Genomic DNA, 13,669 nt, shown 5'->3' on the forward strand with positions numbered 1-13,669 from the left:
CTTCAATATTAGTCAAAATGATTCATAATTTCTGCCTTTTTAACTCAAAAATTAGGTATAACAGGGTTCATACATTTTGAAAAAACCTGGAAAAGTTATGGAATTTGAAAAATGCATATTCCAGGCCTGGAAAGGTTTTGGAAACCTAAAAAGACCCAGAAAGTTTTGGAAGTCATGGAATTTTTTTTGAACACAGTATAATAATATGTGATTAATAAATGTATTTCACGTTGTCCTAACCTCAACGTTCTATTCGGGGCGTGATATTACAAATCCCACTACCACATACATTGTCATTCATTTTATTGTTAAACCTCGGAGGGTAAACTTTAACACAGATTTTTATTCTTATTGTATAATGTCGACTGACCTTTTCAGCAATACATAGTCATGGAAATTTGCCAAAAAGTCATGTAAAAGTATTGGTTAAAATGCGTATGAACCCTGTATAATGTCATATAAATTAGGTTTATTGACCATTAATTCAAAACAAAATGTTGAAAAAAAAGTGACAAAAACTTTAAAAAACAACAAGTTCATGGTCAAAGGGAAGACAACACAAGGGTTAGCCTATTATACAACTTAAACTTATCCAGTAAGGGGTCCCTGCTCCGTCTCTCTTTCAGCAAAGGGGTGCTTGGCCCAAAAAAAAAACATTGAAGACCCCTGCTCTAGAGACATTTATTTTCCTCTAGTCCAACATTGTCACCGTCACAAGCATTCCTTCTTTTTTTTGATCTATGGTGACTCGTGATTATTTCAAAAATAATTTGACTTAAGCATGACCCTTTTTATATTGGGTGTCTTGTGAAACTAGGGCTGCGCCCCTCATAGTCGACTAGTCAACTAATCGGTCATTGCTTAGGCGACAAATACTAAAAAAAAAAAACCTTCAATTTGTCTTTTTTTTTTTTTTTTAGCTGAATGACCTATATCCAAGAAACTCATGAGCACATCTCTTGCGAAGTTTTGCTTTGGCACGATTCTCTGTGGAGAAACTCAGTTTTACAGATCTGTCGATTCAATCAAGCGATTGATTAAAAAGGACAAAAATCACGATTGTTACGTGACTAAGACTGTCCTGAGTCGAAACATACCCCCAACGCGAGACGCTCGTCAGATTGTCAAGTGAAAATGTGCTGTAAATCTCGACACCGGCAGACGAACACTTTACCGGTTTCCCCAGTGGCCGACCCCGGGTCCTCAGACCTGATATTGAGAAACCGCTTAGTGCAGGAAGTGGCCCGGCTGTGTGCTGGAGCGTCTTGTTTCGGGGGATCCTGGGAAAAAAAAAAACAGACCAGAACCAGTCAGAGGAGGGACAGAACTGGACGTCTCCGCTGTGTTCTGGAGAATACAGGATGTTGGTGTGTGTGTGTGTGTGTGTGTGTGTGTGTGTGTGTTGGGGTGTGTGTGTGTGTGCGCGCGCGCTTTTAGTGTGCCGTATTTTGACTTTACGGGAAAAAAGTGTTTGGCAGGGAAGTGCGTACGTGCATGAAAGCGCGTGTGAGCGAACTTGTTTGCTGTCGCAGAATGTTTTCTGTGTGTGTGTGTTTGTGTGTGTATGTGTGTGTGTCCGTCCGTCGGTCGGTCCGTCCGTCCGTCTGTCATCGTTGTTGAATGTGTGAAGCAGGGCGGAGAGCCCGAGCGAAAGTTTGTGTGTGTGTGTTTCATCGTTACTGTGAAAGTCTGTGTTTGAGTGTGTGAAACTGAGCGTAGAGTGTGTGTCCGTTTGTGTGTCATCGCAGTGAATGTGTGAAACAGGGCGGAGAGTGAGTCAAAGTTTGTGTGTCTGCCTGCCCGTCTTTGATGCGTGTGTGTGTGTGTGTTTGTCGTAGTTGTTGTCGAGTGTGTGAAAGTGGGTGGAAAGTGTGTATTTTTCGGTGTGTGTGTGTGTGTGTGACAGCGGATGACTGATGGGCCGGCAGGACGGAGCAGGGGACGATGAATGAGGTGACAGACAGAGACGGATAGCCCTTTATCCCTCCGTCACAATCCCTCTTTCTCTCTCCCTCTCTTCTCTTTCTCCGCCTGTCGGGATGATGTAGTGCCTCTTGTTCTCTTGCTCGGAGGAGGAGAAGGAAGGGGGGAAAGATGGGGAGAAGGAGAAAAGAAAAAAATTGCATTCATCCAGCATCGATGTTTACTTCAAACCCCCCCTCCACTTTCCCTCCTTTGCTCCCACTGCCCGCTCCATCCTCCTCTTCCTCGTCTCCATCCTCTCCTTCTCTTCCCCTTCCCTTTTCCCCTCCCCTTTCGTCTTTTCTTTTGCTGATCAGAATCGGTCGACTCCTCATCGCGCCTTTCGGAGTTATTCAGCTCCTCCGCTCTTTTATTTCTTTCTCTTTCGGGCCATTGTTTTTTGGTAACCATTCTTATAATATCAAAAGAAGCACATTCCTCCCACCTCCATACGCGCTTTCATGCGTCATTTCTGCGCGCACATCTGCCTAAGCGCATCTTTTTGTGTCCACATTCTTTCAGGTAACTTTTTCATGTGTGTCTTTGTTTATCTTGTGTGTGTGTGTGTGTGTGTGTGTGTGTGTGTGTGTGTGTGTGTGTGTGTTTCTCTGTTTTCGACCTGATGGTGAATGGCCGATAAATCACGCTGACGGGGCCGTTTGTTCTGTGGTCGGGTCCCGGTGTTCTGGAAGGTTCCGGGGTCCTGGGACTGAGCCGAGACAGGAGTTCCCCCAGGCCCCCAGGACACACACAGAGACACACACAGAGACACACACACACACACACACACACACACAAACACACACACACACACACACACACACACACACAGAGCACACTGAGCGACATGATCACATAGTTTTGTCTCTGAGCAGTTGGAAAAAAACGCAGCATGTACAAAATATGCAATTGAGAATTATGGTTTTTCATTTAAATGTTTTTCAGGCTCATTTTTACATACTGTAATACCGTTAAGTAGTACCGTATCAAAAATTCTGAAATTACCTGAGTTTTGATACAGATGCCAAAATCGATACTTTTATCGAGCGATTTGAGCAATACAAACATGTTTTCGGACAAACAAATCATGGCAAACATCTCTGATACATTGCAACACTAAGCAGCCATACAAATGAGCAAAATTCATATTTTTAAACCAGAAATATCTTATGAAAGAATCAGGTGACGAGATTAAGAATCTGTGTCAATTGTTTTCAACATTCGGTGCTGCAGACACATTGGAAATATGACCGAAGTAGGAGTCCAAGTAATAACTTTTTTTCAGTATCAGTTAAACTATCAAATATTCATTAACGACCCATCAAAGTTTAGTCTATGAAATGTCCATCACAATTTCTCAGAGCTCAGAATGACATCTTTAAATTACTTGGGTTGTCTAAACCAATGGTTCCAATAAGCCAAAGATATGACATTTATAATATATTCATTTATACTGGATTGAGAGAGTGTGTGGCATTTTTTTCTTCGTCAAAGACTTAAACAATCAATCGATTATCCAAAGCTCATTTTGTCCCAGACGTGTTGCTGCACCAGTCACATTCCCTTACACTACTAAAATATAGTTTTACATGACGTGTTATCAGGGTTGATGCTGATCACTAACTCTTATAACCTATCTATGTCACTCTACGTGGACAGCGACTGACGGTTGCAACCTGATACCGTATTACAAATGACATGTGAGCAAACCATTCATATGCAGTACGTGACGTCATCTTGGCAAGTCAGGTGCCAGTAGTTTTGCCTATTTTCTGAATTTTTGCACGCAAACTCTTCCAGTTGGGTCGATTATTCCAACGCCACACGAATGCAGCATTATCTACATGGACTCTCTAGATTTAACTGAATGGAGGTATCCAGTATAACACACATGACCCAGGATGGATTGAACCTTCCTCCCGCATCAGACTAAAAAGCAGCAACACACACACACACACACACACAGAGGAACCAGATCTTTCACTTTTAGGTCAAAGTATTTCAAACTGTCTAGAAAAAGGCTGATGCACTGTAACAAGCTTATCTGAGCTGTCAGCAGCTTTCTCCCATTCTCCACAATTGCTAAATAATTTGGTGAGCGTAGGAGGCTGATTGCGTGTGTGTGTGTGTGTGTGTGTGTGTGTGTGTGTGTGTGTGTGTGTGTGTGTGTGTGTGTGTGTGTGTGTGTGTGTGTGTGTGTGTGTGTGTGTGTGTGCGCACTCCCCAGGCTGCCCTTTTCCACAGATCCTATCAATCCTCCTATATTTAGAACATTCAGAAGTTTGTGGTTACTTCAAACCTTTGGCTGGCCCTCGTCTGTCTCTGTAAGTGTGTGTGTGTGTGTGTGTGTCTGTCTGTCTGTCTGTACGTGTGTGTGTGTGTTGCGGTGTGGCGTTCCCCCAGAAAAACGCTTGCAACAGTAGAGTTCCACTCATCCCCTTCTCTACTCGTTCATACGCCAGGCATGCATTCTTCCACCTTCAGCCCAGTCGTGTGTGTGTGTGTGTGTGTGTGTGTGTGTGTGTGTGCGTGTGCGTGCGTGCGTGTGCGTGTGCGCGTGCGCGTGCATCTTTTGTCATTGATTGGTGCCGGGTTCATTCCTTTGGTTGACCACAGACAGTCAAATTCCATCCATTCATCATGCCATCTCTTCTCCCCTCCACCCGCCTTTTGTCTTTCTTACGTCTTTTTATTTTCTCAAAGTCTCAGGTTTATTGAACTTTAACTCTTTTGGTTCTTCTGTTTCTGTCGCCATCCTCTTCTCCCCATTTCATTTCCATTATTTATATTTCTTCCCTCTCCACACTTTTCCTCCTCTTCTCAATTTCTTCCTCTCCTTTCCACAATTTTCTCTCCTCTCCCCAGTTTCTTCTCCTCTCAACTGTTTCAGATTCCTACTTTCTTCTCAGTTTCTTGTTTCTCTCTCTGCTTTGCATTTCTTTGACTTTTTTTCTACTTCATCCTCTTTTGTAAATCCTTGATTTTCTCCATTTTGTCATTTTTTTTTTTTTTGTCTAATCTTCCCATTCTCTCACCTGTCCTACACTAACTGGATTTCATTGGTCGAAACACACACACACACACACACACACACACACACACACACACACACACACACACACACACACACTCACTCACTCAGAGACACTCGCTTTAGCTTTCAGAGCTTTCTGCCCTCTGTCTGACGTCTGTGTGTGTCCCAACTATTACCTCATAAGGCTTCCCTCTCCAAAAGCAACATGTCACAGCATGACAACTGCTCCCCTTATCCTGACTCCTGTGTGTGTGTGTGTGTGTGTGTGTGTGTGTGTGTGCGCTCCCTCCCCTTATCGTGACTCGTGTGTGTGTGGATTGACCGGCGTAGCCAGTAACGATTATCCAGTGACAGGATAGCAGATTCTCTGTGTGTGTGTGTGTGTGTGTGTGTGTGTGTGTGTGTGTGTGTGTGTGTTGACCCGGCGTAGCCAATAGCGATTATCCAGTGACAGGATAGCAGATTCTCCCCGTGTGTGTGGAGGAAATAGACAGGGCTAAGGGATGAGATGAGGCCCAGTGGGAGAGCAAACCTCCATCTCACCTCCTAGTAACCCAGACTAACGAGCAGCAGCGAGAGGGAAGGGACAGAGGAAATATGGTGGGGGGGGGTGGTGAGAGAGAGAGAGAGAAGGAAGATGAGGACGGTATGGAGTCATATTTTAGGGAAAGCATAAAGGAAGTTTATCCAAATGTATGAAATGTCAATTTTTCCATACATAATAGGATTTAACTTTCTTTAAACTTTTCGCACTAGCATGTTTGTGTATCAGTGGAAGAAGGAGCGAGCCATAGTCATAAGTCCATATATACTATAATAATTAACGAGGTCAGTGAGTGCGCAAAGAGGTCATTTGCAGTCATGAATTATAAAACCCTCTACTTACATTTAAATTGTGCAACAAGTGCATAACTCATAACTTTTTTTCTTCTATGTCTTTGTTTCTGTATTTATTGTTTATTTCATATTAATGTTTATATGTTTATGTATGCACCAACAACCAAGGCAAATTCCTCTTAATATGCATTTGAGTTAGTTAGTTTGAGAAAAAATAAGCCCTCGGTAGGGCTGGGCAATATAGAGAAAATCAAATATCCCAATATTTTTGACCAAATACATCGATATCGATACCGCAACTACATTGTAGTGTTGACTATTGGTGCTTTCACAAAATATTTACACAATGAGATTTTTGATAAATAATCATCAGTAATGTGGATATAATGACTAAGTGGGTAAAGGCAATAGAACAGTTACAACAGTCTGGTAAGTTCAGAAAATGACATCACTTTACTGTAATGCAGCCTTTAAAACCAGGAAAAGACAACACTTATGCCATATTACAATATCCAAAATCTAAGACGATATCTAGTCTCATATCACGTTATCGATATAATATAGATATACTGCCCAGCTCTATTCCTCGGTAATGTGACCGTTTTTTCAGTATAAATTGTGATGTTTTACAATATGTTATCAAATTGGGCACAGGATGATATGCGCAACGATGATTACAACCAAAGCCGCAATTGTCCGTAACGTTCTTTTCACTCGGCTGGAAAAGGCTCACGGATAAGTTTCGGTAATGTGAAAAACTGCAGCATTTTACAAAACGAGCCAACCAAAGATGCAGACATGAGGCCACGTTTCCTCATTCAGAACAAGCTTTCTCATTCTTGTACAGTAGGAAAAACAACTTGTACAGAGCAAACGGTCATCCATCACCGTAACAGGAAGCCCTCACTTGATTCTGTCCCAGTTTATTTGTTGCTTCATTGTTCCTGACTCAAGTGCACATGCTACTTAATGCGCCTCGCTTCCTTTCAGTTGACTCCCACGGAAAGAAATGACACGCTTTTTGTTTAACGCGCACATTCTTCATTAAGCGGTTGCCTTAAAGTCGACGATATCAAGTTTGCAGTATATTGCTGTAATTCTCTTTCCGTCTACCTGCCAAAAGTTTGTTTCTGTCTTGAAATTAGGATGAATGGGAGTTTAATTTCAGCTCCTGCTAAGCTCGTCGTCTGTCAGCGTTGATTTATTTCCCCCGAGGTTCGATCCAGAGTTTGTCTTCAGCCAAGTTGACCTGAAACGTTCACCCACTCCTTTTGTGGCTATACATAAATCAGTGGAATACTCTTCCTACAGAGCTAATTTCATGCACTAACTTGCACTCATTCTCACGCTTAGCAAAGCATTGGTTGTTAACAAAGCAGACTTGCTCCCACCAGTGAATTGATGTGCTATATTACTGTGTGTTTATGGGGTGGGATAGGGAGGACAATAATGTCTGTAGATTTTTATGACTTCATGTATCTGTATTGTACACTGTAAATACTTTGTATTTTATTGCGCCATCTACTTGCCCCAGGGACTGCGAGCGGAAACTAGCAATTTGCTACAACCTGGCACAAGACATCTATTAATGTTTTTTTGTGCACTGTCCCTGTGCAAATAAATAAATTTACAAATGACAAATTACATGCGGAGGGATGTGGAGATGTAAAGGGAGGGGATAGGGGAGTTAGAAAGCGTGGGGGAAAAGTTTTGAGTCTTTTTCGAGGGGGGAGGAAAAAATTTGTGAAATAGGGACAGTACACCGCACAGCAAGAGATAGGACGAGGTTAGAGAGATGGAGGGAGAAGAGAAAAATCTGCTACCGTCGCATTCCTGAGGACTGTGGTCACTGTGTTTGTGACCACAGGTCATGTTCAGGAAAAGGGACTGCTGACAAGACGGGGATGAACTTGTACGTACGTGTCGGGGGTTGATCGGAGGCCAGCGCGTACGCTAGACCACGTCAGCAGTAGGATTGGCCATCGACAACCGGTTCCAATGTGGAACCGTTTCAGAAATGTACGATTCCAATGGAATCTTTTTTTATTTTTTATTTTTTCTTCCATTGGAATCATTTGGATAGTTTGGTTTTGAATCCGATCCATCTGTTCCAAATTTAACGCGCGCAAAGTTTTGGGTTTTTGGAGTGTACACCGTACTTCGCGGAGCATAGTACGCGGCGCTCTAAAGTCCGGCTTTATTTTACGCTGAAAAAGCCCGATAAAACTTTAAATCACCACTGGACAGGGCAACACGTTACTCTTATCTGTGAAATAAGCACGTGACCCATTTACACTCCACCCCTCAAAGAATCGGAATCGATAAGAAAACGGCAGCGAAAGGAATGATCGGAATTTGGAATCAGGATTGTTAAAATCAAAACGATGCCCCAACCCTAGTCAGCAGCCAGACTCGGACAGATGGGAAAGAGGCGAGAGAGACGAGTGCAGAGGTGTACGGAAAGCAGATAAATGTCGGGGAGGGAAGACGGAGATGGCCCGAAGTGCGAAATCTGAACAGAACGGCGCAAAACGAGGGAGGAAAGTTAACAGGAAACACCAGGGTGCAATCGAAAGGAAGATGACAGGAGGAGATGGAAACCAAAAAAGAGAAAGCGTTCTGGCCAGGGAGCGAGGAAAAACAAGACATGAATGTGTGAAAATGTTGACGGAGCGGAGCAAAGAAAAAAAGCGAGGGATAGCGAGTGAAAGAGTGCAGTCAGGTGAAAGTGATACGGCGGGTGAAATGGACGTACAGGGTGGTCTCTCTCTCTCCCTCCCTCCCTCTCTCTCTCTCTCTCTCTCCTCGGGAGGCTGACACTTCCCTTCATCCATTTGACCGGTCACAGAAGGGGGGATGAATAGAGAAGTAGAGCGGGGTGAAAGAGCGGGATGAGCGGAGAAGAAAGAAGGGCGAAGGGAGGATGAGCAGCAGACAGACATCTAAATGCTCGCCCGCCGATCTATTGGAAGAGCGAGAGAGAGAGAGAGAGAGACACACACACACACACACACACACACACACACACACACACACACACACACACACACACACAAACAACGGTTGGACACAACAGTTCGCAGAAACGCCTTTTTGGTTTGCTTTTCGTGGACACTCGTGCGCACAAACTTTTGGGGCGTAGAAACCCAAAACTGCTGTAAAAAAAAACGTTGCTTTTGTCCGCCCTGGCGGCCGAGCAGTCTGAGAGACGCACCGTGTAACTATGCAACCGCGGCGACGTCCCGCATTCAAGCCTGGCCGAGGATTGGTGCTGGGTCCCCCCCGCCCCGGCCTGTTTCTCTCCTCCCGTTTCCTGTGTGACCTGATAGAGTTCAAACTCTACTTGGCCACTTTTTTTTTTTTTATTGTAAAATAGGAACTTGAAACTGTCTGTGTTGTAGTTAACTTCTTCGTGATGAAACAAGTCATGGAATGCTCTGATTAGTGTTGCACTGGATAATACCGTTTTGTGTGCACAAGGTGATCCTTTTTTTTTTTTTTTTTTTTTTTTTTTTTCGTGAACAAAAACGGTAGAAAACGGCCTTTCAGTGGTTTCGTATACTTCATAATAGCACAGTATGTGCACACAAATGCATATCCAGCAAGAGTGAAGATAGAAAGGAGAGAAAAAAAAGCAAATATATAACCATATTTGTGTACCCACAAAAGCAAAAATAAAATGTGGAGAAAATGCAAATGAGCTGTTGATTCCCTTCATTTAAAGTGGCTATAATAATAATAATAATAATAAGTGTTACATGTTGCCCCCCCAACCCCCTTCCGCCTCTCCGATATTCTCATTTAACTCTCCTCTTCCTCTAATTTCTACTTCTTCCTCTTCCCCTTAAAGTGTGATTACTAGGCGTCACGGAGGCTGATGTCTCCGTCAAACACACGGAGCAGAAAACGAGGGTTTACACACACACACACACACACACACACACACACACACACACACACACACACACACACACACACACACAACTTAAAATGGGTGCAGTGTAAGGTCAGTGGGATAAGTATTGGTGCCAGGGAGGGGTGAGAACTCACCGTCCGACCCCAAAACATCTTATCTGATCACACATGCACATTCTTCCACAAATACTGTTTGTCGGCTACCTACACACACACCTACACACACACACACACACACACACACACACACACACACCTGTCTGCTTCACATACACACACACACACACTCAGCAGGGTGTGTGTGTGTGGTGTAATAAAGCGGTCGGTGATCCTGCTGTGCTCAAGATAACAGAGCAACAACAAAAAGTCGCTGCAAAAAATGCTTGTGTCCATATCTGTGGATTTGATCAGTTCAAACTATTACTTGTGTGGGAGAGGTGTGTGTGTGCGTGTGCGTGCGTGCGTGCGTGTGTGTGCGCCTCGGCCCCTGTCTCAACTTCCTGTCCTGTCTGTGGCCGGCCTTATCAGCGTGACAGCAGGTCAGGCAGTGGTCACGGCAACACGGCCATTCAGCGACCTGATTGGACGGGATAGGGAGCGGTGGTTCGCTATTTCCGACCAATGGTCAAGTAGTGGTCAGGAGTTGGAGTTGGGGGGGGGTCAAGGTAGTTCAAAGTCACTCTCGCGCAGTCATCGATCTCTCACACACATTCATAAATATCTTTGGCTCATGTAATCAAACAGCCAGAAAGACTCTTCCTCTCTCAGACATGCATCACGTCTTCTGTCACACAAAATAATGGCCGTCAGTCATACATACTTTTACACAACACACACATACATATACACATATACAGTGACCGTGCAGTGACCGGGGTCAGGTCATTGTTCTGTTATCAGTCTTGACCTCTCAGTCAGTCTCCCCGATACGACCTGCATCTACACCCCTTCCTGTGTGTGTGTGTGTGTGTGTGTGTGTGTGTGTGTGTGTGTGTGTGTGTGTGTGTGTGTGTGTGTGTGTGTGTGACTTTGCGGTCATTCCATGATCAAACCAAAAAAAGTTGCGACTCTTAAACAGCTCTCACCTTTCAACTGTTTCCTGTTTTGGGGTTGTGGAGGACACGGAGAGAGAGAGTGAGAGATGTGTTTCATTTCAAGCTGAAGTGAAAATGTTGTGAAAAACTTGAGTGTCTCATTTTTCCGTGGCTGCAAATTAGATTTTTAGCCTGCAGTGGATAAATAATTGTTTGAAGAGCAGTTCGGGACCACAGATGTTATTTGGAATTTCTACTTAAAGGAGCAGTAGCGGCGTTGGGTATTTAGGGGGATCTATTGGCAGAAATGAAATATAAAATTCATAACAAAAAAAAATGTTATTCCTGTATAATTACTTAAAACTATGAATTGCCGTGTTTTAGTAAAAATTAGCCGTTCATGTCTGCATCTACGTGTTGCAGCACCATGTTTTTACAGTAGCCCAGAACGCACAAACCAAACACTGACTGTAGAGAGGGCCTTTTTCGTTTTTACGTTACCCCAAGGCCACTGTAGGTTCTCCTACACGCTTGGAAAGGAAGGGGTATTCAGTCGGTTACCATCTGCGACCTCACTGCTAGTTGCCACTAAATCCTACACGCTGGTTCTTTAATGTGTGCGTATCTGAGATTCAACCAACCTTTTTTTTTTGGCTTGTGGCCCTTTTAAAGCTAAGCAACTGTAAAAACTAGAAGGGCACTCGCATAGCGCACATAGACACTAAAAGAAATGGACACAGCGACGCCATAGACTTCGACGGAGACCAGTGAAGTCAGTTAGAAGCACTTTTCCGGTGATGGCTGAGCGTTACTGCGCAGCCTCAAACTGAGCTTGATGACGTAGATGTGACGTGAGCAACCTGTCTGAAAGTTGGAAGTCTTCCGGTAGCTGTGCCAAGAGAAATCTCAATCATTCCCAATCTTGCACAGACAAAGAGCGTGAGTAGGAGCTGTCCATGAGCATAGGAGCAGGAGCAAAACGTTGCTGGAATATTTTGTTCCGATGCTTTCATGGACACTCTATGGCACAAGGGGTGTCAAACTCGAGGCCCGCGGGCGAAATCCAGCCCCTCACAGATTATGATCCGGCCCGCATATCAATTTAGGTTCACAATACATGTTGGCCCACCTAGTTTTTGTCACTTTTGCAGACATTTTTTTATTTATTTTTTCTGACGTTTTTGCCACTTTTTCCAACATTTTTGTCACTTTTTCTGACGTTTTTGGGCGCTTCTTTTCTATGATGGCTGAGGAACTTTTTCCTGACTTCTTTAGGACTTTATGTTGACCAAACTGTAAGTGAGAAGACTATATGACACATGCAATAATACAGTCAAATATATTTTTTAGATTAAATAAAAGCCTATCAATAAACTAAACATGTCTGGCCCTTGATGTGATTCTTATTTTCCAGTGTGGCCCTTAGTGAAGTTGAGTTTGACACCCCTGCTCTATGGGCTTCTCCCTTGACTGTATGCCTACACGGCCCCACCGATTGCCTGCGAGCTTCTCCTGTACTATACGGTAATTCCTCTACTGTGCGACAGAAAGTCACGTGGTGATGACACAATCGTTAGCCTATTTTCACAAAAACGGCTGCTACGGAGCCATAACGTGAGGTACAAGGTAATGGAGCCTTTTATACATTGTTGTGTTCCTTTAGAAATAAACAATGGACAAACGGAGTCTTTAAATGCTTCAGATGTAAAGTTATTTGCCGTCAAAGTGACGACGCCAAAATGAATGGGAGTCAATGGAATGCTAACGGGAGGTGATGGCTTGTTAGCCTCAGAATCTCCCCCATAGGAAGTACGCTTTTCCGGATGCTCGCTTACCCCCTTGATAGCACAGATCTTTGCCAAGGGCGCGCCCTCTATCGCGGTGTTACCGAAAGTGAAAACTGATTTGTGTATCTGCCCTGTGATTCGGATCCACTCCAAAATTGTATGGGTTCTTCCTTGGCCCATGCTACACCCTTCCACCAAGTTTCATGACATTCTGGCCCATAATCCTGCTGATAAGACAGAACAGAAAACATGAGCTTCCTTGTCGGACGTAAAAACAGTCCTTGATGGATTGTTCATTTCTAGTCTTTTTCAGCAAATGTTGAAAGGGTAGATTTGAGTTCCTAAATCAGTGGTTTATCAGTCTTTATTGACATTTAAAAAGTGCCCAGAAAACGTTGAACTAAATTAAGTTACAAAGTAATTGAATGCACATAAAAAATGTTGTTTGATCCAAAAATAATGACACAAAAAAAAAGATTTAATCTAATTTGCCTTTTTTGCAAGGGAATGTAATCAAAATCAGACCATAGCGGTTAAAGCTTTTACCAAAGTGAAGTCTGAAAAGTGGATGAACCCAAAATGAACTCCCGGCCCAGAATTAACCTCTAAAAAGTGTCTGGGCCCAAATTGACTTAAAAAAAAGTGGCCGAAGCCAAATTGACCTTTTTAAAAAGTGCTTGGATTTAAATTGAGCTCCGAGCGGAGCTGTTTTTCTTTCCCTGTTTGTTTTGGAGTATTCTGTCTTTATTTGCTTTATCAGCGCACAGAGCAGCTCCCAGCAGGCCCCTCTGACTTCAGCCTGCACTCGTTTATCGTCTCCCCGTTCCTGACTCGCTCGTTCTTCCTCCTCCGTAACGTCTAGTTACCCTCAGCCTGACCTCCTTCACTCCCTCCTTTCCCTTTTTTCTCTCCTGCGGTCCTGTAATATTTCCCTCTCATTTACCTCTCATTCTCTCGGTCTCTCTGTCTCTCTCTCCCAATCCGTCTCTGTCCGTCTATGTCTCTCACTCGCCCGCTCTCCATCTGTGTAGTGTCTAATTGACAGCACAGACCCCTGGTTGAACCACCGGCACTCTATTCCCAATTTTGTTTTGTTTTTC

General features: G+C 43.7%; 1 protein-coding gene across 4 annotated transcripts in view; it reads left to right on the plus strand.

Annotated features, from left to right (window-relative positions):
* exoc6b (exocyst complex component 6B) overlaps positions 1–13,669 on the plus strand; it is a 125,822-nt gene that overhangs the window by 95,394 nt on the left and 16,759 nt on the right. The window lies entirely within an intron of this gene.

Source organism: Perca flavescens, chromosome 19, assembly GCF_004354835.1.
Source record: "Perca flavescens isolate YP-PL-M2 chromosome 19, PFLA_1.0, whole genome shotgun sequence".
Taxonomy (NCBI): Eukaryota; Metazoa; Chordata; class Actinopteri; order Perciformes; family Percidae; genus Perca; species Perca flavescens.